Source organism: Myiozetetes cayanensis, unplaced genomic scaffold (genome assembly GCF_022539395.1).
Source record: "Myiozetetes cayanensis isolate MyiCay16 unplaced genomic scaffold, myiCay2020 scf10, whole genome shotgun sequence".
Taxonomy (NCBI): domain Eukaryota; kingdom Metazoa; phylum Chordata; class Aves; order Passeriformes; family Tyrannidae; genus Myiozetetes; species Myiozetetes cayanensis.
The window spans coordinates 19,211,714-19,233,238 of record NW_026086605.1 but is presented as its reverse complement, the minus strand read 5'-3'; the positions used below and the strand labels follow the sequence as shown (position 1 = coordinate 19,233,238).

At 43.4% G+C, this 21,525-nt stretch overlaps 1 protein-coding gene across 5 annotated transcripts in view; it reads right to left on the bottom strand.

The window, feature by feature from the left end:
* Positions 1 to 20,768, bottom strand: part of MARCHF8 (membrane associated ring-CH-type finger 8) — a 95,762-nt gene extending 74,994 nt beyond the window's left edge. Inside the window, exon 1 of one of the 5 annotated variants that reach the window (XM_050305718.1) lies at positions 20,621 to 20,768. The gene's annotated coding sequence lies outside the window, so the exon portion shown is untranslated. Of the gene's footprint in view, positions 1 to 904; positions 926 to 20,188; positions 20,336 to 20,620 lie in introns of those variants that run through there. The other 4 variants (XM_050305717.1, XM_050305721.1, XM_050305722.1 and 1 more) reach the window with 4 other exon arrangements.
* Between the last annotated feature and the right edge of the window lie 757 nt (positions 20,769 to 21,525).

Below are 21,525 nucleotides of genomic sequence, written 5' to 3'. Positions count from 1 at the left end.
TATATCAGTACGCATAAGCAAGCAACAACAAGGACACTTCCTTACTGGAGGACAAAGGGAAACATGAGACTTTACCAGCATTACTGAATCTCAGCATAAAGAGAAAACACAGAACCTCGTGAGGTCCTCCACACACCTGCTTAGTTACATCCTGTAAAGGAGCCAAACCAGAGGGAATATAAACGTGGGCTGAGATGGGAATACCAAAACCACAATAAACAAGGTAGGAAGAGAAGGTATTTTCCCAAGAAAACATAGGGAAATGAAATCCAGAGAACGTTAAGCTTCAATGAAAATATGCCAGCTAATATGTTCTGTGCTACTGCCAGCAACATCTGAGCTCTGTGTCCCCCCTCAAAAAGGGTTCTGGCCTTGCAGGCAAGGACATGTTGCCATGACTGTAAAGAGAACAAGGAAAATTATTAGAAAACACAGTTAACCCCCTCTGATGATGGCAAACAAGTCAAACCAGTTTTTCTGCAGGTACTTCGAGGACATCCTGTGTTAGAATTCTTTGAAAGAGCTCAAGCAGCAGATATAATCCAACTGGATATTCAAAGACGATGTGAAACAGCCCTCCTCTGGTAAAGAAGCCCGGCAGACACTCTAATAAAGCCTGCCTTTGTTCAAGGGTGGCTTAGAGAAAGCTGTAAACCAAACCCAGATGCCCCACTGTATCATCCCCAATCTGCAAGGTCTCTAATAATGCACGCACTGTATCAACCTAGAGCATGTTAACTCCACAGTGCTAATTAAAGGATAAAGTTACGTGAACGAACAGACCATCTGCAGCACTGAGTACAAGCAGACAAGGATGCCAGAAAAGCAATGCCACTCAACACAAAGCAAGTTGTGACAAGCTCCACGGGACATATTCCACAGCTAAATTAATTCCACGTGCTACCTGATTCAGAGGTGAGGAGTTGGGCACCTGCCAACTGGGATCCAAATTTCAATCACATCAAACTTGGAGCCTGCCAAAAAGGAAGAAATGCTAAGGCAAGGGGACTGCTCCTAAATATTCTCTTCTCTTTAATATTCCAGTTAGATGTTCAGGCCATACCTCACACAAAGCGAGACTTTCTCATTACTACAGCACCTGCATCCAACAGCAGAGTACATTTGCCCCCAGGAAGTGGCAAAGGGCTCAGCTTTCTCCTTCAATGTGTTTTATTTGGTTCATAAACCACACATGCAAGGGAAGTCCCATGACCACTGCTGTAGATGGTGTTCTATTCATGAGGGAAGGACTTTTCAGATCCTTTTTGCCTGGATAGCTGAAGCAATCATGGGGTGCCAGGAAAGGGATAAAGAGGGTACATACACCAACTACGTCCCACAGGCAGAGCAGTCATCTGCCTGCAATAGAGGGATCTTATTCTCCTCCTGCCCCCATGGTTCTTAACATATCATTCACTGGGGTGAAATACTTAAAGAAAATCTCTCTTTGGAATTTGGGAATTCAGCAAAATATAATAAAAGTTAAACCTTTTTTCATAGTTGGGCTCTATAGAGATTTCTTTACTCATGCTGCCAACAGCCAATAAGCCACAATTCAAACTACTGCTCTTGTCCGGAGAGACTTCCTGTAAAACTGGCTGGGGCACATAGGATTGCCAAGACAGAGGACAGTTTGAAGCTCAACTGTTCCCCCTATCTATAGCCACACTGGTTCCTAAAAAACGGATTCCAGCCATACCACCATTGCAGAGAGCCTTCACAAACAAATACAATTTTGAAAGACAAAAAAGGTCAAAATCCTGGCCGCAGAGCCCACAGGAGATCTTAGCCTAGTAAAGCTTAGTTTTCACCCACACAGGTAGTCCAGTTTTGTTTTCTGCAGGGCAGGAAAACAGTAACTAAAAATGCCACCTGGAACCACATCAGCTGGGTCCTCATTGCATTGCCAGAACAATAAAGCTGCAACAAGAACATTTGGATTCAGAGAAAATGAGACAGTCTCTGAAGGCAGTTGAGCAGCACAAAAGGAAGGAAAAGCATGCACATGACTAGGGCCTGGTGGCTGGGGCATTCCCCTGAACAGTATATCTGACAGCAACAGAAGCAGAAAATTAGATTCTTCTGGGTTATCAGCATTAAGTACATGATTTTAAGGAAACTTCCCAATCTGACTATTCACAAGACTCTCTGGCAGTCACACTCCCAACGCCAGAGACTGTCAGTGCTGGCACTGAAGCCCCTTCACAGCATGCGGCTCCAATGACCCAAAGGGAGCCGCACTTGAGTCCCCACTCCCACAGTAAAACCAGGTTTCCTTACTGGTTCAACCTCAGGTTTTCCATGGCAGAATCTCAGATGTCTCGTTCCACAAAGCAATTTACTCATAGTGTAGTAAGAGAGAAACAGCCCCTGATGCTTCCAAGGAGGACCCTCAATAAAGGACACCCTGGGCTTTATACCCTCACAGTCTACCCACATGCAAATGTCACTCTTCCTCCTGAGTTCTCCACCCCTGCTGTGTCTCTCAGTCTCCATTCTTCTGGTTGGTGCCACCCATCTTTGTGCCCTTTGTTATCCAAAAGGTTGGTAGTTTGTGGCCTGTTGTCAGGATCCCACCCACAGCTCAATCTGCATCTCAATCTGCAGCTTGCAAAGGGAGCTACCTGTACCAGATGTATTCCTCAACAATGAGAAGGGACAACCAACAACAAAAGGTAACCTCACTGTAAGAGAAGTAGGTGGGAAACCACTTGAAATCCCACTTCCACCATCCACCCCATCAGTATCTGTTTCCTAAGTGACAAGAAGAACACCAATCAGACATTTGATGAACCAAACAGTCAGTAAATTGCTGGATTGTTACACTGAGAAGTGCCACTGGAAGAACCTAGGTGGAAGTCCTCCCTCACTTGCCACCTACACCAGTTTCTCTGCCCATTACACATCCATAAATAAAGGCTAAACTGCTCTTTGCCAAAGATTCCCAGCTAGACTGGCGCAAGTAAGCACGAACCATGATCTTTTCTCTATGGGTTCATATCTACCAGAATCTAAAAATATACCATATGAACAGCAGATTAGGTCATTTACACTTTAGAAAGTCCACCATATTCCCTTGATACATGGCATATGCTGGAGAACTTCAACAGAAGCTCTGGAGCTGTAGTGGCACTGGTTGCTGACATACACACGCTGTACCAAAAGAAATGCACCCTAAGGATGTATGAAGGTGTGTATACATGCTTTGTATTATTCACAGAAGAATAAAAAATACAGCTGTCAAATAGGTCAGTTGTTTTCCTATTTAAAGAACAATACATATTCTGGATTATAAAAGAATCTGTCTTTATGTGCATGAAAGATGTGCCCTGTAAACCATGGCAGAAGGGAGATGGTAGTCACTAACAGAAGGGAATTGGAAGGAATTCCGCCTATGAGTTGTTCTGCTCTACCCCAAAGGTTTGTACACTTTTCTTCAACTACCCTAGTCCTCAGTAATGACAGTGAGCTGAATCACGTAGGTCACTGGTCTGATAATCTGTTGCAGGGTTGGCAGGTTAAAAATAAAGCAACAGATCGCTGATGTCCAGATAATCCAGACGCTGAAGTACCATCCACATCTGTGACAATCCTGCCATGGACTAGATCAGCCTGAAGACTTCAGGGACCTTACAGATGCAGGCTGAAAAGTGTTGCTCTGAGTGTTTGTGGACCACTGACGTGCAATCTGGTCTTCTGAAACTTCCCTCTACGCAGCACCAAACCGGATCCAAACAGGAATGGAAAACCTCTGAAGAATCTGACTGCTGCTACATGGTGTAACATCTTCATCAACTGGCTTACTTTTTCCCAGTAAGACCTGAAATAATTATTAATGCAGATTTGGAATCTGTTTTTCTGTTGGAGGTCTTGATGTTACATCTCAAAGCCTCATTAAAAAGAAAATCCTTTGCTTTGGGGTTTTTATTGCTGTTGTTCTAAAGGTAACAGAAGCCCTCATTCACTGACTTCCTATGTGCATCTTAACTTTCCCTAGCTACTCTGACATTTCAAATGGATATAGCTTATGTCTACTTTCTGTACACTACATTTTCCATATTTGCAAATATTTCCAATCCTATTAGCTTGTGTTGACTCCAGTTTGAAGCTTTTATTATTTCATTTTGAGCTTGTTCGGACTCTTCCCCTACTAATGTAGCTTACATAATCCTCTTCTAGAGATGACAGATGTGCATTTTCAAAAAGAGGATCCTGCATCTGAGTTTCATTTTGGTTTACTGTAGCTTAATCAGTACTTTGTTAACAGCATTATTTAAGAGATGTTATCGAGCCTCATGCACTTCACATGCATTTGTTTACTTGACAAACAAATGTAATCAAGAGAGCCTAAGGGAGAGGAACTAACACTTCCTTCTCTGCAGTACCTTTCACATTTCACTTCTAATGTTGTAGTAACCCTGAAAAGAAACCTCTTATTCAGACCAGGCAGATATAATTCTGGATTATTGCTATTTACAGCTATGCATCTGCCCATGTATCTTGCACTGTTTACTAGTTCAGCTGTAACTTCTCCCTTTATTATCTCAGTTCCTCTTTTCCTCCACCTGCAAGTGTCCTAAAAATAATCAGCTTCAAGCCTTAAAAACATTTTCTTCTATTTTTTTTTTAAATCATGTTATTGAGTAGTTGAAATCAAAAGAAAGGGGACAAGAGATTCTTCTGCAAGTTACCCATGTTCCATTTGAAAGATTCTCAATATACAGGAATATACAGATGTAGACTGTGTGCACCACATCGAAAACCAGAAGTATCTGCCAGCTCTGGCTGACTCCTCTCAAAATGAGAATATGATTACTTCTACAAACATAATACAACTAAACAAGCAAGTTGTTAAACTACAGTATCAATAAATAATGGTCCCAGAGCTCTTAGCATCCCCTTTCCCTTGATTTAAACGAAAGCTGAGCAGAATCTGCACCTCTAAAAACCAGGTTCCTTAAAAACTGACCCCTTCAAATCTAATGAGCTGATAAATGCTATTATGAACTATCTTAGCATTCAGGAAAACAAATGTCACTTCCCTCTGTTTCAATAACACAATAATAAAAGTCATTACAGTCCCCTGAGAAACAATGAAATTACTTGTGTCTGCTTCTGCTATTAACAGCAACTTACCTGCATCAAAAGCATCAATGATCATTTCTAATGTCCTGTGGAAAGAACAAAGTACCAGGTGTTTCACACACACCTGGACAGTAAGCTCCTGCTACAGAGGCAAAAATTCTTAAACTACATTAGTGGTCTTCTGCATAAAACACCTTTTTAAGTAGCTTCCCTTGTATATTTGTTGATGAAACAGTTCATAATAACATTAGCATTAATCCCTGGGACAGTCTCTAACTATAACAAGCAAAAAGAAAGGGAGATAAAGCAGGAGTTTCATCTTCTGCATTGGGAAGCTGTAACAGTGGAGGTCTGGAAGAGGTCAACAGCCAGAGTTAGTGTTTTCTCAGCCAGCAAGTTGCTCTACCTGCTCCACTGAATTCCCAAATTCATTTGCATAAGGGGGTGCCATTTGTTATTTTGAGTTGATAACCACCATTTCACCTCACCCTTCCACATTAAACACATCTTCCTGTCCCAACGTGCTTCCGAACTGAGCAGGTGTGTGAATCACAATACAGGCTGTGAGTCTTTACAGCTTTGCTGCAAGCAGGGTGTAACATCACAGCATGTCTGGGACTTGCCTTATCACTCTTAGTCATGATCCCATCAGTTCACAGAATGAGTAGAGACTGGCTTCCCAAGAAATTAATGCCCCTCTCCAGAAGAGGCATTCTTCCCTCCAACTTGGCACTAAAGCCATCCCGCAAAGCAAAAATTAGGTTGTCTTAATCGCACAATTCCAAACTTTTCTTAAAGATATGGATGATGACTTGTTTCTTCATAATACTCACTGTCAGAGAACATGTCACAGTACCATGCCTATTGCTACAGTTTCCGAGAAGCGTTGTCTTTCCTCCTTCATTGGCTGTCCAAAAGCAATGCACAGCAGTAACCTACGTGGATTCCATCACAGCGATGCAACGGTGAGCACATCTTTTCCTTACTAACCCAGAGAAATAGAGAGAGTACTGGTAAAGTTTCATACAACTCAAAATTCTTAAACTAACATAAAAAAAACAAGGTCATATTATTGTGAACACAGGTTTGGGAACGGCCCGCTAAGATTGCTGCAGCTGGTCGACTGTAATTGCAGATCACTGTACAATCAACAAAGAAGGGTCCATAATACACTACTGGATACAAAAACCGCTCCCCTCGCCCCTAGTCATGGGCAAAAGTCAAATCCCACAAAACTATGACATGCCAGGGTAAGACAGCAAGTGATGTCAAGGACAAGGTAAAACCCCAGACCTCCAGAATAACAGCAAATCTGTTGGAAAAACGCGCACAAGATCATTAAAATTTGGCAAAGTGCTCCATATGACAATTGATATTTTTTAGAAGAACATGTTAAGTGAAGATTATAATCAAATAAACAAATTTCTAGTTTAGTACACAAGTCCACATGATATAATGTAACACCTATGGATAATTTATGATCACTTCCCATTCTCCGTTATAATCCTTTCGGGGCTCACAAAACTCTAAATCACTTCTGAAATCCACTGAAAAACGGCTCTGTATTTTTATCTTCTAAATTAATAAAGGCTATTAAAAATGCATAAATTTACACTGAAGACAACGAAAGCCTGAGTTTCTCAAACACTGTAAATATTTACAATGCAAGATAGTGATGACACAGAACAATCTCACCATTGTTCAGTGAGAACATTGCTCACATTCTGTATTGTACAGAGATAACAATAATGCATTTTTAGGAAAATTCTGTGCTATATCACTTATTTTCCATTACATCAGAGGCTAACAGTTGTAAAAGCCATTTATGAACAACAGGTGCCTAAGTAACATTCTTCGCTATTGTTGAACTGCTACCAGGCAAAACATTCCTCTTAAGGCAGAGTAAAAAGAATATACTATTGACTAAATGGCTCTGTGTTTTGAAGAAACACTAAATTATTCCTCCTCTGTCTTTGGGTGAATGAGAAATCTCCAAAGCGGAGCACATAAGAATGTATTTCTTTTGCATTATTTACAAGTTAAATGTCAGGTATCTCTCTATTTACAGGTTTAAGCTACAACACATCTTTGCTGTGGAAGTCTTAGTAAAAATCAAGATTTCTTTTCTGGATCTTTATGACAAACCTTTAAACGCTGAGGAAATAGCTATAAACCACGTTCTTTAGGACTTGCATGATGCAACTGGAGAGCTTAAGACTGGTGTCTTCAAAAGTTCAAATGCTGAGTAAAAAGAGCAATGCACCAAGCATCCTGTAGATGATTCTCTCACTAACCTATATTACATCAGTGAGTTTCTTTTCAACTATTATTTCCTACATTTTAAAGCAACCTGAGTTTATGATGTAAAACTCACTACCAAAAGTCATTCACTATCACCCAAATTTAAAACTTTGAAATGCATTTTAAATACAGGGAAGTACCATGACTCATTAAAGTATAACAGACTTTGGTGAGAACTTTTTATTGGGAAGTGTACTCAGGCACAGAATGTCTCCTTTATGGTTTTATTTTTCCATCTTTTTAAGTGCTGATACCTTCTCTATACATTTGCTAACATCCAACAAGAATCCGCTGTCCAGAGGGCAATGTGGGAAGTACCAGTACTGTGAGCTGCATGAATACTTGTTCTCCAGGCAGAATAAAATGCTGGGAGAGTCTGCAGCCCCACTGACGTCACTGCCCATCTTTAACTTTATTTCAAGTATCACCAATACAAAGGTGTGCTCACTGGCTGTGGTTCAGGAAGGTGAATCATTTGAGTTCTTCAGTTTAGTCACTTCTGTGCAATGGAAGGATAACAGTACTTCCACTTCCCACCTCTGGGCTGCTTCACAGACAGCTTCTGTGGGGGTGGTATTCTTCCTTACCATGGCAATGTACAGTACCTGGCACAACCAAGAGCACAGACAAGTGCTACAGTAACACAAGCAATAACAGCAGTACACATCTGAGTCACTCCTTCAGATTCACACCTGTGTCATCACCAAAAATTGCCAGATCTTGATTTGAGACAGTTGCTAGTCAGACAAACATGGTATTTTTCATCAATTTTAACATGAAAATTATGCTATGAAGAGCTTAAGAACCTCTGTGTCACAGTATTATCATTAAGTGGTAAACCTGTATAAAGCCTGCAGACAGAGTCCAGGACTGTGAACAGAACTGATTCTGCTCCAATGCCAGAATAAGACAGCCGCTTCCAGCTGCAACCTTATCGTGGCATATGCTGGATGGTTAAAAAGGCTGCATGTGCCTGTCTTACTGTAAGTGTCCCTGGTGTAGTTTAAAGGCCAGGCAACCCAATTTCAGAAGGTTGAAAAACAGCACTGAATCCCTCACCCCAGCTCCCCACACCAGTGCTGACACTGACACGCACTGGCAGTGGAAAAGCATCAGAATAGTTTGCCTTCATTAAAGTGTTATTTCCTACAAGCGTGCTGGCACGTGAATGTTGGTGCCCATCTTTCCCCCACAACAGTGCTCTGTGCCACCTGAAAATAAGGAACTGGCATTACTGAAACCCACAGACAAGGCATTCCTTACCATGGTCTATAAAGGGTCATTCATCCCCACTGTACCTAAAATAGCCACTGGATGCAATCATGAGATGAATACATGACTGTGGATTCCTTCAAATCACTGCCTTCTCACACGGACAAGGAACCAGTGTCCAGCATTTGCATCCTCACCCTTTGTCCTTGTTCTCAATTCAGCAGTCAAGTACTGAGCCTTTCTGTCCCATCCAGTATTAGTCCCTTCATTTCTAGAAGTTTTAGAAGTTTAAAGACTTTATGAGAAATTTAGAGAAACATCACAAAACTCCACCAATCCATTCCCATACACTTGCAAGACGTGTATAGAATTCTATTTAATCATACCCATGACAGCTTTTTATCACCAGAACTACAGCAGTATTTCTGAAGTCTAGCTGTCACTCATGAACTGCTCAGTACCAGTAAACCACAGCCAGCTACAGAAGGCTACTAAGACAGAAGTATCCAGGTACACAGAAAAACTGTGCTTAGTAATGAGAAATACTGAGAATTGCACAGGTCTGTTTCTTGCTGCTGGAGAAGAGGCTGACTTGCAGTGCCCTGTTGCCCTGCTCTTAAATGACTACCAGCTTTTCTCCAGTAGATGCTTCAAAGTGATGTTCAAGTGTCCAGTAAGGGTAAGGGGAGGCCCCAGGACACCAGACAGCAATATGCTGTGGGACAAAAGCTGTTTTCAAAGGAACCTGGTGATAGCTGGAGCAATACAATGGAATGGATTCTGGGATGCTGTTGCATATCTACAGGGCAAGTAAAAGAATCTGCTATATGAAGTTCTCCAAACCAGGATCATGGCCACATCACTGACACCAATTGATGTCACATTTTTTTACCCAATCACATTTAGAAGTGGCTCTTCTGTCTTTTCCCCAAACAGATGCTCTTCACTTTAAATTAGTTTAGACAGGAGCCAGTGAGATGAGCCAAGTGTGCTAAACAAAGCCCATGCAACTCTGGTGCACACAAGTACTACTGTAAAACCTGAAACATTCATGAAGACAAAACTTCAAAGAAACAGTAGTTTTTATCAGATGTCTGCTGAAATTGAAAGTAGAAGAAAAACTTTATTTATTTACTTATCAAACTAAAGTCTCATCAGTCCTGGAGGAAAATGTTCTGCTGTAGAAAGAGGCAAGCACCAAAACTGTTGAGGCCTGATCAGAATTTTACATCAATTGCATCCTGAGCTGCAGAGAAAGAAACCCCTACAACTCCACCCTACTCTCCTCCATATATTCCAGGACCCATATCTGCTGACTACGTGGTCTCCTTCTCTAAGTAGTTACAATTACAGTAACATTCAGGGACATTTGTTCTTCCAAAGAGTAGAAGAAAAATTATTACAGACAAATAATTTGAATGTCTACTCAATTAGGCTAATGGAGAGATAAAGACATATTTTTTAATTAATAATTTTAAATGGTAAATGCAAGTTATGGTTTTTTTTCCTTAACTAAAAAAAAAAAAAAAAAAAAAAAAACTACCCCCTATTCCAAATGCAACAGATGATAGAAAGTCGAGACAGAAATCTCCTCATTTTTCTGCTCACTTTAAACAGTTGGCTGGTTCAATTCCAGACAGTCCCATCTTTGGCACAGGCATATGGACTATACAGCAGCATCAAGATGGTCATAATATATCTAAAGATGACTTCTGCTGGTTTTGAAGTCACAGGAATTCAAAAGTAACCAAAACACTGCTGGTTTCCTCTTGTAGGACTCAATCGTTCCATTTAGCCAATGGGTGCAGCACTGTGCTTAGGAAAAGGCACAGTCTCCTCTGCGTCACAAGTGACCTTGTGCCTGACACGGTCCTTCTCCATTAGCTGTGCTCTCTCTGAAAGAGGCATAAAGCCGTGGGCTTGGAGAAGCTACATTTCTTGTTTAACAGGGACACATAATATTCAGTGAGTGGTATTACTTGGCAACATTACCGTTATCTTTCAAAGAAATAATCTGGTACAGTCTCACATCAGCTACATTTCCCACGGACTTAACAGAAGTTTCACATCTCGGCAAGGCCAGCTGATCTCTCACTGCCTCATTACAGAGGACAGAAGTCATCTAACTTAAGAAACAAAACCAGCAAAAGGCTAAAAAGTATTCCGATCCCAATCTTCAGAAATATTAAATACCTCAGCTGAAAAGGCTCCCTCTTCCTTGCTCTGCTGCTTCTGCAGCAAAGCCAGGCAGCTGTCCTACAACGCTCAACCAATGTTCACCTAATAGTTTCAAAGAGGAAACAACAATGTAACACATACATATTCGTTTCTATGCTCTTGGATTGAATTTTGGGGGGCGGGGGGTGGTTTTTTTTTAAAGAAAAAAACCCAACACATCCAGGAAGCAGATACCCATCAAGGAGGGCATATTCTCCACCTGAGAAAGAAGATATTGCTGGCAAAACTGCACCCTGCAGCATGTAGCTGGGGCAAACAATCAGCATGAATCCAGTGCAAAGTCAGCCATCACCTGGCTCTCTCCCTGAAATTCTCTACCCAAACACTGATTCTGTCCAGACTTTCCTCACTGGCAAAACAGAGATATCAATTCACTACTAACTGCAGGTTATGAATTAGAATACTTCTCTGATTAGAGATCACCAGTGGTATTAAAAAGTAGGTTAGTTTTAGCAATTGTCTGATTGAGCCAGAGCTACAGTCAATTGTAAATTAGTCACTGCTTCTTCTAGGACTACACTTTAGACACCAATTTCCAATATTTAGTATATCTTCAAAAGCCATCATCTGTCAATCATCTTTGCAGAGAAAAGAGCAAAAAGGAAGCAGCTATCATACACCTAATAAGGGACTTAACATTTTCAAGTTTCCTGTTCAAAGCCCAGAAAGAACGGTAATGGGAGATGAAGACATACAGAAGGGCACAATGCCTTCACACACCAGTGGTGAAGGTATTTACAAGCTCAAGTAACCCATCCTCTGACAGCTGTCATGTTGGAGCGGCATCTTTTATAGAAGGAGTTGTAGAAGATCCAAAGACAGCATAATATGCTGTTTTATTGATCATCAGGTTAAAGCATGACTTAGTCTGCTAGTGGTTTTCTTGGGTTTTTTGGCACATTACAATAAAGGAAGAAAAATAGGCCCACAGAAGAAAGGCTTGGCTCAGAAACTGGCCAGCTCTCCTTGACTCAGAGGGGATGCTGGAGACAGGATAAACAGCATCTCAGAAAACCAGGCCTGTGCTGTAGCATGTCCATGTTACTGGCCTTGGTGGGATACACTGTGTGCAATCAAGCTGCTTTCCACTCCCATCCTCTGCTGACAAGAATTACTTTCAGACTTACCCAACAGTTTCATCATCTTATTAAATTTCCTATTCTTGGCTCAGATGTCTCTCACATGCATTAGTTAGATTACATCAACTACAGAGACCTGTCCATGAGCCACACAGGATACAGCTCAAAGGCGGTCAGTCAGAGGTTGGATCATCAGCTCTCTGAGTTCCCCTCCCTTATTCACACAAGAAGCAATTCAAACTGTGTGACAAGGGATAAGTATATGTTTTGTGGTGTCACGTGGAAAGGGAGATAATACCAGAGCATCAAGATGCAACTGGCAAACATCCCTTCCTTGAGCAGAGCAGCCAACCTGAAGCAGAACCATCCCTGCAGCTTCCTCCCACAACCCCTGCACAAGGCATGGACAGTAAAGACAGGCTAAGCCAAACCCAGAGACTGGAGAGCCTTAATACAGCAGCTAAGGAGGACTTGAAAAGGCAGCTGACAAACAGCCAACCAGTAGGATGCCTGCAGGGCATCACAGCCCTACCAAGTCTGTGCAAAGCACCTGTAGTACTGCACAGTGTGAACAGGCAAACTAAAAAACTTCCCAGGAGGTGATCAAAGATGGATGAGACAGACCGAACGTGTGTCCCAGATGACAAGTAGAGCTCAAGTAAACAGAGAAAGCAAACAACCGTAACAAATGTCTAACAGACACAATGGAAGATCACAGCCAAGAATAAAATGCATGATGTATCTAATTCCCTTTCTATATAAGGAACTGATCCTGAGTCAGAGCTTCTTTGCTCTCAGGCAGCTGGACCACACGACGCTATGCTTGCCAGGATATCACTAACAAAGGAAAGTGAGTGAGAAATCTTATCTTGAATCACACGTGTTCAACAGCAACTGAGCTGGGATCCTTGCCTTGTGGTTGGAGAAGCTGACATCAATACCACTAATGAATAAAAGCCTAGGCAGATACAAGTGCCTCAGGGTCCCTAAAACACCAAATACTGACCACAGGAGATCCTGGAAAGAAAAATACCACCAAAAGACTACAAACCATATGTCAGACCTACCCTGCTGCAGCTGGCATGTCTATGTATTGAGGAGATTCTTCCACACTTCACTACAAGCATCTCAAATGAAGCCTTATGGAGGGGTAAAACACAAGGAGCACTTCGGCAACACTGGCAGGAGGCACAGAGCTCTGGCAGGGCCACCTCCTGCTGCTTTGAAGTTGCACTTTTAATATATCACTTGCATGTTGCCTCACTAGAAACAAAGTCACACGTATCATTTAAGGAAGTGATCAGATGGATCAGGTAGGGTCAATTTTGAACTTCATGCAGCTTGGAAAACACAATAGAGTTGTGGGTTCTCAGTGATTTGCCTGGAAAACACCACAGTGCAGTTTTCTTACACTTCTAGGATGGCACATAAAAAGAATCTCATCTCTAAAAGGCCTTAGGAGCTGCAGAGCTCTGCAGGTGTACTAGAGCAGGACTCTTTTTCACACACCTGCCAAAGCATGTAGCAGCTCGTACAGAACAACATGGGAGACCTTTCAAGCCTTGGAATTTTGTGATGAAAGGAAGTTGGTGAATATTTCTGCAATATCAGAAAGACCTAACTCTAGTAGTCTCAGTCAGAAGTTACCTATCCTCCCCTGTCAGGTCTGACCCTAAGATTAAGGGTACAAAACAGCAGAACACCTCTGTCACAAGAATCACAGAAACAACATACATGCCTCAAACAAAGGAACTGCTAAAAGGCAATATACAGTTTTCATGCCCAAAAGCAACAAATATATTTCAAGGCTACAGTACTAAAACACTGCATAAGAACACCAATGTATTTAGAAGGTTAAAATCTAGTCTCATTTTATTGGTTTCTGCTTTATTATGCCAAGAGCAAAGGTAAAACTCCTTTCAATATTTTAATCAAACCTGCTACTGTTTTTGACTAATTCCCAAGATCAAGCTAGCCTGACAAGAATCCTGTAATTTTACAATGATATCTCTCCTCCCTCCACCCCCTTAAGTTATCAAACATTAATTTTGTGAAGAGTCTGCTGCATCGTGCCAGCTCTAATTTAGTAGCAATACTTAAACTTTTCTCCTAGGCTTTCAGAAGGCCTTGCAGTGGAAGAAGGCTATTCCATAGCAGAAGGATTAGCACAGTCTGGTATTCTACAGTTTGGTATCCTGTGGTTGCAAGTTTCATAAAGGTCACTCACCCACGTGACCTATCTTGTGTCTAAAGAAGTGCTATCTCCATGGGCTTTGGCACAGGGTGAGGCTGCAGCTCTCAGTTTTGACATTGCAATTTATATTCCCTTCTTCCTGCAACATTAAAAGTTCCAGCAAATATGTGACATTTAGCCAACAGATTCAGAAGTTACTGGCAGTGTGATTGCATAAGCCCACTTCCCCTTAGAGAGAAGGTTAAAAATTTTTTTAAAAAAATCCAAGAACCTTACGAAAACCTTGATACAGATGACAACTAGGTTGCAGGAAACTAAGGTATGTATAGGTGAAGTAGCTTAAATCAGAAAATTGAGGCCAGAAGCAGGAAGAAGACTCAGATTTCCTGTCTCCCACAAAAAAGCCTTTAGCTGCAAGTGAACTTCCTCTTCTTTTTAAAGCTAAGCAGACTTTTTTTCTTCTCTTTGACACAAGACAGCATTTAGTTCAGTATGCATTTATACTGTTTGGTACAAAAAAACCCTTTCATCTCGAAATCACTTGCAATGTCAAAGAGTAGCAGCTCCTCTGCAAATCTTCAGTCTACCTGTTTTTTATGTATTATATTCATGCACATACACACACGTTTTATAGAAGCAGCTTCAATGTAAATGAATGGTCACAGATTGTGCTAGAGAAAAAACACTGACAACAACTCTCCTTCCTAGTCCTGGTTCAGATTTGGCAGGCAAGCTCAAAAGTCATAACAACAATCACATTTAAAAGGACAAGATTTTGGATGCAGAACTACAAGGAGAACTCACTTCATTTACCAGAAAGGAAAGGAAAAACCAAAGCCTACTGGTAACTTAGGAAAGAGCCAGACTGCTCCCATGTGTTTTCCTCTCTGTCATCACCTATGGTAAACTATTACCTAATGCTCTTCACATTTCTCTGCTATGTCAGACTTCACCAGGCTTATGATGAACTGAAGAGCCACTGCCAGCTTTCACTTTCTATTGTAGCAGAATTCATCATACTAGTAAGTGCAAGTCCCTTAAGAGTGTTTGCTGAAGGAGGCCATGGGAAACATGCAAGAAGGAGAAAAAACTACACTCAGATAAGGCAAGCAGAGGCATTTGCAAGAATTGCTTGCTATAATATGGTCCGTGTTATGAAACAACGGCAGAGCCCTGTATTGCACCACTTCTTGTACTCCAATCTCATCTTCCCATAAAAAAATATATATACACAGAAGAAAACCAAACATACACAGATATATGCCACATCTTCCCATGAGCCTTCCTTTTCTGACTGATGCCTTCGTAGTTACAAGAGATTATAACAAGGATTGGCCTAGTAGTGAATCACCCTTAATAGTACACTGTGCTTTTACAACTAGAAATAGAGGGATCAGAGAGATTAATCCTCTGTCCTGGATGACACGAGGAGCCAATGGCAGTGAAAGCAAATATAAATAGGCAGAGAAGACTTTTTCTTGCTACAGCCCCCGTTGGTTTTGAAGGAGGATCTTCCATAAAGAAATGCTTTTAGAGACCATTACAAATTACATTACACAAAGGCACCCTTTTTGTAAGGACTGCAGTAATTGGGAGAGGAGGGGCTCCCACTAATAATCCCCATGACACCACCTTCCCTCTCCCAGGAAAGTAAAGACCAGGTTCAGCCCCATTGCCAAGAGCAGCACTTACGGTAGCAAGGTTGGACAGAACACTTCCTCAGTATTTAACTGGTGCTGTAGGGCAGGTTGTACACAGCCACTCTGTTGCTTCCTTTTCAGTTAATTCTACTCAAATGATCCTCTACAGGGAAAATCACCCAAATACCATGTATAGAAGGCAGTGACCTTTGGTGCTAGGAGTCATGGGAACGAGTGGACCCTCACTGCTGTCCCCATGCAAAGTCTTGTGTAACAAGAAAGCAGAACTCAAACCCCAGCTCTGGCAACAAGACTGGAGGCACATCTCCCCTCCTCAAGCTGCACAGTGGCACAGTGTTATTAACAGTAAGTAAGTCTGAGTGACAAATTATTCTGGTCATTGGAATCAGCAGATCAGACCCAGGGGAGGCCTAGCTGTTTATTGAGAAACATTGGGGTTTTTTTCCTACAGATACTCTTCCTTGCAGGCTGAGTACACACACTAAACAGGAACCAAGAGGCTTTTTAAAAATAAAGTACATTTGAGAGGAAGGGAGGCACAAAGGATTTGTATACGTTTTTAAACATTAGCAGCTTAGAGTGTAACCTTAAATTCTATTCTTTTCTTTCTTCTTTTTTGTTTGCCACCCTAGATCCTTCTATCTTTGTTTCCTTCCCCTCTGTATCATCCAGCTGACCCTTTGATTCAAAGAGAAATATTTCTCATCCTCTGTCTAGGACATGACAGAAGTCAAGGTACCTGCTCAGGGAAGAAAAGCTGAGAACATTTTTACTCCTTGTAATGAGACTCTTATACTGGATGGTATGTAAATACATGATCTTACTGAAGCCACGACCAAACTGGTAGACAATCTCAGACTTAATGTTTTCAGTCACCTGCTGAGTTACATTCTTAAATCCAATGCCTGTTTTCCCAAGGAGAAACTCTGGTGCAGTTGTTAATGACCAGCCTCATCTGCAGATTGGACTGGTGACATGTATTCTGTCCTGATGCCTCCCAGAAGACAGACAGAAACTTTAAGGGGCAAATATCAAAGCACACCTAACTGATACATAGGATTTACCTACCCCCAAAATATACAATATTTATATTCTATGTTACCTTTGGCTACATATTTTGCAAGGTTTACAACTGGGATCTTTAACTGAGTCTCCAGGGATAAAGTATTCATCTACTTGTCTTTATTTCATCTAACTATGGAAAATCTCAGACCCAATTTCTAGAACCTTTTAGTATTTTTCACCTATTACACATACAGGTAATATATGTGTATTTCCTCAAATATTTCCAACACTGTTTTCAGTCGACTTCAATCCACCATGACATTCTGCCAGGTCTCTGATTAAAGTCAAGATTTGCTACCAAGCTCCCCTACTTGCCTGCGGGTACCCAATCTGAGCTCCAGAGAGGCACTCACTTTAAAGACAGAGAAGTTTAACATTTATTTACATACACCTTTGATCTAGACCAGCCCAAACCTGATAACCAGCTGGGCACATAATAAAGGCCAGCCTTTCTCCAGGGTCCCTGGGGAAAAGAAACTGCAAGCACTAGAAACTGCTGATGGTTGAGAGATCTCTTGCTGTTTGTCAATTGTCTGGCTGTCCAGTGAGGAGTTAAATTTACGAATAACACACCTATACCTTTAATTGCAAAAAGGCCAGGCTTCCAAGGGCTCTTGTACATTTACCTACCCCAGAATCAATAAACACAATGTAATCAGTTATTTGTTTTTTTAATGCTTCACACAACTGTGGATATCTTGATAAAAGATCCACACAAATATTGTGGGAAACAGTGAAAAATAATTTCAGAAATTAGGACTTCTTTTGGCAAGTGGTGTTTTCAGTAAAAGACAGACAACAGAACTAGTAAAACTGACCCTAACTCAGTGAAGAGCATTTCAACAACCTGGAGCTGTGAAAATTCACAATGAACAAAGCCCATCCAGCAAGTTTAATGCCAGCTCTGCTATGCTGCAGAGCTGCTGCCAGATCTTTGCAGTCAATCCACAAGTCAGCAAAACAGAAGTTCCAGTAAACCCTGCACGAGTTCTGTCTCACTGTGGAAATTAATACAGTGAATGAGATATGTGGTTTACACAGTTCACTCTGTTCCTGCAGCAGCTAACACTAGATGCTCCAAAGAAAGAACTGGAACAGTCAGTAACTGGATAACTTGTTCCCCAAGAAGACTTCCCCTCTAATACCTTATGGCCTAGAAGTGAAGTTTTTCTCCAGACTTGAAGTTTTATATTCCTTATGGTCCTCTACTGCTTTGCTATTCACTATTTGTCTGCCACATGCAGACACAATCCAAGCACAGGCTTGTTCAGGGTTCCTGCAAGCTCCTTCCTTCAAAGCCTGTCCATTTTTTGTAGTCCAGCTACAGGGTCTTACAGAATGCTAACCACTTTTACAGGATCAAGAGTTCCTTCTATTTTTGGAGGAAGGAGGAAGGGTAGAATAAAAAAAAAATCGAAAAAAAAAGAAAAAAGACACTTCATTCCTGTTTTCCTTTTTCCTAGCAGACAGCCATGCACACTGTTATTCACTACTTCTGAGGCTAGCTACTGGTCAGTCACACCAGGACTGGCAGAAGTATAAGGCAGAAAAGACCCACAGCAGCAGACTGCTTTTTCTTAGGCAGCAGGATCAAATTAGGGCTTGTAAGAACCATCTACAACTCCTTCCTTGAGCAGCCTTGCAACTGTAAGCTGTCACACTCCTGCAGTGGCCTGCCTTCCCCACTAATGTCAGTATTTGGAAGAGCAGCAAGGAAATCAGGCTGGCAGAGAAGACACTTTGGGATGTTGCCCAAAGTACCTGCGACAGCCTCAGCAGCTGGGAAGATTGAGTCCTTTCACCCTTGAACACAGGAGAGTCGCTTGTCCAGTGTTAAACCTAAAATAACAGAAGTTTTAAAAAAACACAACTCTAATCCTGAGAATATAGAAAGTTCATCCCATATGCTGAAATAATCTAGCCTTACAACACTTCAGACTGCACAAAACCAGCCAGGGAACAGGTGTATTTTCCGGCACTGGAATCATAATTGCCTCATCTGGACACCTCTACCAATTCTGCCCCCACATTCCCCACACTCAGGCATAAAAAGGGCTGCAGCCTTTCATGCAGTGTGACACCCCAAAACAGAAAACAGCTTTTCAACTAGTTTACCTCTGTAAGCAAAACTGCTGGCTAGGGCTAGCTGAAAGCCAGGTTAAAAAAAAAAAACAACAAAAACAACTCAACACTATAGCAACAAATATTCAGTGAATCGTTAATTTTTTAAGTTCATATTAGACTGTAACCTAAGTCACACAAAGCTCCTAGCAAAAGGGCACTTGTTTAGACTTCAGCTGTCCTACCATTTTCAGCAACCACAGCAGAATCAAATCCTGGCGAATGTCTTGCTTTCTCTAAGCAGCTACAGGGTCACTCAGAGGAGCCTGGCACCAAATGGTTTGGGCTACAGCTGAGAAGCTGACAACACCCCTAGCAGGTATTATTCTGAGTGTTGGGTCACACCCTTGAGACAGGAACATTGATGTTTCCAGCAACCCTGGTCCAGAGACTCTGCATCACTGGAAATTCACCAGCGTTGATAGGTTTCAAACAAAACATCTTAGTTCTAATAAGTGTTTTTCAAAGAAAATTTTTCTCTGAAGATTTTTGACTAGAGCTCAATCTGGATCAATCTCAGCCTCATCTGACACTACTCCAAACTAATTTCAGAAGCACAAATTCATAAAGACTGCTGCTGCTCCAGCTGAAGAGTTACTATCAGACCAGCTCTCTCCTCTTCCACCCCCATCTTCCTTCCAAGATCTCTTTCCATCTCCACTCAAGTTCTACCTAAATTATCCCTTCCGTATTTGTGGTGTTGGGTTATTTCACAAATTTGCTATGTTCAGAAGTATACCAATCATCTTCCAACAGCAGAGTCCGAGCTGCGTGCCCTCTCGCACTGCAGTTTGAAACTAACTGATCTCACACTGGCACACTGTAATTCTCGCCTTGCTTGCACTTTTAGCATACTAAAATGAGGAAAAGTTAAAGTGTTACATTTTGGAACAACCAGAGCACTACTCTGCTTGCCAATTAGTTCCAGGAAGCATGAAGGAATTCTGACTATTTTTCGGTCTGCTGTGAAACTTCACGATTCCTTAGGAACACGTTGTGACCAGCACATCTTGGGTACTGTTTTCTCACAGGTGTATCTCTGTTACACGTTGCAAACCGAATGCGAACCCACGTCCTCCTCCAAACCTGACACCTGGTGCAAGCACGGTCCCTTTCCCACAGCTGATCCGCTCCCGGTTTCCCCCCAGCAACACTAATGCTCCCAGCGCCAGCAGCAGCAGACGGGCTGAGCCTGAGCAGACAAAGACGGCGGAGGTGGGAAAGCCTCTTACCAGGGAATTAGGTGCCGCTTCCTCGGCTCCGACAGGGGAACAGCCCCTGAACTCTCCGAGCGGAGCCTCCGCCCCGGCCAATACCGGGAGGCTCCGCCGCCCCCCTCCCCGGGCTGGCGGTGACCCCGCGGGGGTCCCGCTGCCCCGGCCGACACCCCGCGACACGGCGGCGGGTCCGGGGGCAGCCGAGCCAGGCCGGGCCGGGCCGGGCCGCCTGTTGCTCGCCGCGGGCACTCACCGCCTGCAGGAGCCGCCTCACCTGCCGGGCTCGGCGGGGCCGGGGCGGGCGGAGCCCCCGGGGTAGGGGCCCCGCACCCGCCCGCCCTGCGCCCCTCCGGACCCGGCCTGCCCGCGCCGGAGGGAGGCGGACCCGGCTCGGCCGCCGCGGAGGAAGCGGCAGCTGCCCACGGCCAGGGCGGCGGCCAAGCCTACCTTGGTGCCCCGCACAGGGCCCGAGCCGGCGGCTCCTCCTCCGGCTGCGGCGGCTGCTGCTGCCCATGCCCGGGGCCGGGAGGCGGCGGGCCGTGGCACTGGGAGGCTCCTGCGAGGCCGGTCACTCCCGGCTCTCACCCGGCTCCTGTTTACCGCGGCTCCCCGGGCCGGGCTGCCCGTCAGAGCTCCGCCCCGCCCCGGCCCGCCCCCGCCGCCATGGCCCGGAGCAGCACGGGCAGGCGAGGCGGCTGACACGCACCGGGACCCGGCTGCACCGGCACCCGACCGCCTCCCGCTGGAACCTTTCCCCCGGCCGGGATGGGGACAGCGGGGCTGCATCCCCCGCCCCTGCTCCGGCACCTCCCACCGGGAACACGCTCCTGGATCCTGCGGGAGCCGGGGGTGGCGGGCGGGGGCGGTGACTGACCGGGGAGCGGGAGGCGACACCCAGCAGCGAGGCGAGCGGTGTGCGGCTGTCCTGGGCTGTGCTGTGGCCATCGCCTCCCCCAGTCACGGGCAGCGATGCCATTGTCACCTCCCAGGATAAAACGCCTGGCGCTTTAGTAGGTTAGAAGAAAACATCTAAACTTCACACAGTGCCATTTAACTTTTTTTTTATTATTTTATTTTTAATTTACATATGCTGGAAGCCTGAAGATGGCTTATAGACACCTTCATGAGGTGTTCTGTGTTCGTTGTTCACCCGCATGTATCTATTTATCAACAAAAAATTATGTTAAGAGAAAGGTTCGAGTATTAAAATTTGCCCCGTATCTATACCGGGGTGCCATGCTCTCTGTTGCTATTTTACACTTCCGTTATGCAAGTAGGATACTTTAGTCCTTTCTTCTCAAAGGGGGATCTCCTGAGATATGCTGGAACAGGCAAACTATACTAACAAGGTA